This window comes from Odocoileus virginianus, chromosome 34 (genome assembly GCF_023699985.2).
Source record: "Odocoileus virginianus isolate 20LAN1187 ecotype Illinois chromosome 34, Ovbor_1.2, whole genome shotgun sequence".
Classification (NCBI taxonomy): domain Eukaryota; kingdom Metazoa; phylum Chordata; class Mammalia; order Artiodactyla; family Cervidae; genus Odocoileus; species Odocoileus virginianus.
The window spans coordinates 25,939,353-25,943,364 of record NC_069707.1 but is presented as its reverse complement, the minus strand read 5'-3'; positions in this window follow the sequence as shown (position 1 = coordinate 25,943,364).

The window sequence follows — 4,012 nt, the reverse complement described above, 5'->3', positions numbered from 1 at the left end:
CTCGACTCTGGGTAGCTCCACTCTAGTATGTGAGACTGAGAAATTTTATGGAACTTATTTTAAAATGGGAGCAGTCCCAGGCACACCAGGAAAGCAAGCCACCCAAGGGACAGCCTGTAGTGTCTCTCCTGCTCCTAGGACCAGCAGGCCAGCTCAAGCTTACCTTTCTCATGGCAACAGCACCAAAGAGCAAAGCTCACCTGCACCAGCTTCTGCATCACGGTTGCTAACATTCATTAGCCAAAGCAAGCCAACTTGGGCGTGGGAGGGGCAATAACACTCCTGAGCAAGTGACAGGACATATGCATGCTCAGTCATGTCCAGCTCTTTGCAATCTGATGGACTGTAGACCGCCAGGCTCCTCTGTCCATGGGATTTTTCAAGCAAGAATACTGGCGTGGGTTGCCATTTCCACCTCCAAGTGCTCTTTCCAACCCAGGGATCGAACCCACATCTCCTGTGTCTCCTGCATTAGGAGGAGGATGCTTTACCACTGATCCATCCGCATGGGAAGCCAAGTGAGAGGGAGTGAATGCTTATTTCTGAATCTCCTCTACCACAAGCATCTGCTGGCACTTTGCTGCTGCTGCTAAGTTGCTTCAGTCGTGTCCAGCTCTGTGCGACCCCATAGACGGCAGCCCACCAGGCTCCCTCGTCCCTGGGATTCTCCAGGCAAGAACACTGGAGTGGGTTGCCATTTCCTTCTCCAATGCATGAAAGGCTGGCACTTTACTGAGGGTGAAAGACTCCTAGGCTATCATTCCTGACCTCAGGGATTAGACTGAGTTACTGTCCCTGCCAGGTTCCCATCGCATCCCATGAAGACAGATGCTGTCCTTCCCCCCATTACATCTGAAATCATGCATTTGCCACGGAAAACTGTAAGCTGTCCAAGTGGGAAGACTGACGTGTGTACGGTACCTGACATAAAGTAAGGGCTAAATCAATGCTTGTTAAACTGAACTAGTCATTATATGCCCTTTGTCATCATATTCAACTCTTTCTTATTAAATATATGCCAGTTTCTTTACTGAACTGTCTTTGATATTCTCCCACACAAAATGTAGGGGTCAGCAAGCTTTTTCGGTAAAGAGCCAGAATAAATATATTAGGTTTTCCCAGCTCTTTTCCAACTATTCTGCCACTGTGGCAAAAAAAGGTAACCAGACAATATGTAAACAAATCAGGGTGGCTGAGTTTCAATAAAACTTTATTTATAAAAACAGGTGGTGGTCTCTATCTGGCCCCTAGACAATAGCTTGATCCTGGACTTTTTTTTCTTTTAAGTAGGAATGGCACTCAAGCACAGATAGTTCAAACCAGTGTTTCCCAAAATGTTCCTGTCAGTATTACTAATGACTCTGTATCAGAATCAACTTAGGTTGGGTGGGGGAATTTAGGAGGCCAGAAGGCCTTGTTAAAATGCACACTGCTGGATCTTATTTATTTAGTTCACACCTCTGGAGAGGAAACTAGGAATCCACATTTAAATGAGTCTCGTGCATGTTACAGTTTAGAAATCACTAGTTTCAACACCATTACACCACAATTCAAGTAAATAAGCAGGATTTAAATCTCTACTCATGGTTTCACTAAAAATGCACAAACATTATACCACAAATATAGTTATAATACCAAATGAATACAAAACAGACTAGGATGATATACTGAAAAATTACCAGTGGCTATTACAAGCAAGATATACTATGACAAATTTTTATTTTTTCTACTTTGCCATTTCTGTTTTTCCATAATTTGTATGCCAAACATAGGATATAAATTTTTTAATCATATAATGTTTAATACTCATGCAGGATTATTTTAGACTTAGAGAAAAGGAAAGAAATCAACACAGATTTAATACTTAACATAGGGCTCTATGTGTTTTAAAAAATAAAGTGGTACAGATAAATTTTGACCCTTTCCCCATCTCACAGTGGTAATATTCTAAATTTGGTGTGTATCATTCACAGACATATTTTCCACATTTTTTCCTATATACTAGTAAAGTCATTCACAAGACAGTACTGTTTTGTGTGTTAACTTTTATAAATTATATTGAAAATCATTCTTATAGTTATTTTTAAGAAAACAGTTAATATTTAAAATTTTCCTCTCACTCTGCAACCAAAGGGAGGGCAGGTAAAGATTCCATGCACCTGGAACTGATCATGAACCAGTCCACCTGATTATCTCCCTACAATCTTATTTAGATCATTAAAGGAACACTTCACAGCAGGGTATTTCTAAAAATCAATCTCTAAACTTCTACACTAGATCTATTAAAATTTTACTCATTGCTTAAGTGTTTTTTTAAAAAAGCTTAACAAATTTAAGCCTTCTGGAACACATGAAAACGTAACAAAGCATGTAATGATGACTTCGTAAGATTTTCTCTTCATTCAGCTCAACAGTTTTTATAGTCATCAAAATCTCCAAGTAAAAAGGCTTCTTAGAGAAGGACAATTCAATCTGATGATGAGGACTTTGGCTGCCCCTGTATAAGCACATTAGTCAGGGTCTTAAGTAATAGACTCACTTTGACAAGGAGAAATTCAGAAAACAAATGGCCTAAAAGACACTTAAGACATTTAGAAATTTTTGGTTGAAACACCTGTTTCCCAGGGTCAAAACGGATGTCTTAAATCAAAGAGAACTTTTGTTTCTATAATATATTTCTCCAAGATAATGCCATTAAAAGAACTTCAGTAAAGGATGAAGGACTTCTACAAAATAAACACTAGACCCTTGCCACTGAGGGCAGGCTGGAGTGGGTGGAGAGAGACTGGCCAGCACAAACGAAGGTGTTAGTTATAGACTTCCCCTTCTAATCTCCCTCCTCCCAACCCAGCCACTCTGCTGTTTCCTTGAAACACACAGACAGCTACAACAGGGCTTCCTCAAAAGGCCCCCAAGGGAGCAACACCCTCAGTTCTCATTCTGGGGCTTAGCCCCCTGCAAGACAAAGATACCAGGGACCCTGAAAACTAACTGGCGTCACTAGTGAAACGTGAAGGTGTCAGTCCCTCAGTCGCGTCCGGCTCTTTGTGACCACATGGACTGTAGCCTGGCAGCCTCCTCTGTCCCTGGGATTCTCCAGGCAGGAATACTGGAGTGGGTAGCCATTCCCTTCTCCAGGGGATCCTCCTGACCCAGGGATCAAACCCTGGTCTCCTGCATCACAGGCTCCTGCCATCGCAGGCAGATTCTTTACCAATGCGCCACCACAGAAGCCCAACATTAGCCCTTGATAATTGGTAGGTTATTTTCATCTGCAGCAGCAGCAAAGAGGTAACTGTTGATCTTGTGGGACCTAAAGTAGAAGTGGCCAGTACTCAAGTGGAGATGACTGGTAAGTCCAGAAGCAAGAGATGAAGACTGTGGCTGCGTACTGAGGAAGGAGATGGTGAGCTGCAACGGAGGGCCACACGGCCATGAGAGAGACAGTTCACTCAACATCAAGCATGCCAGCTTCACCTACAGACAAAATTCTCAAGGAACTGCACCTTTGTCACTTCCATGGCTCAGTTCAGTCATTCAGTCGTGTCTGACTCTTTGTGACCCCATGGACTGCAGCACACCAGGCTGCCCTGTCCATCACCAACTCCCGGAGCTTACTTTCAGGCTTGCAAGGCTCATTTCTCTTCCCAAATGATATGAGGCAATGAATGGCTTGAAGAAAAGCATGAAATCCTTACAGGTTAAAAGGAAACACTAGAAAAAACACAGGTGTAGCTACCTTACCTCATAAGTAATGACAGTTGTCGAAAATAGCTAAAAAGTAATCTCCTAATTTCATCACCACATATGCACACGAATGCACGCACTCAAAATGTTTTCCAGCATTTTCTAAAGTTGAGTTTATTGCCAGAGCAAGGGAATGAATACAAAAGAAAAATACCAGTTACTGTATGGTTCCATAAAATACACATTATTGGTTATAGTTGATAAGAAAGTGCTTGGCTAAAAGCAATTACAATTTCAAATAAGGAAAAACAAGTTAACAGTGTCA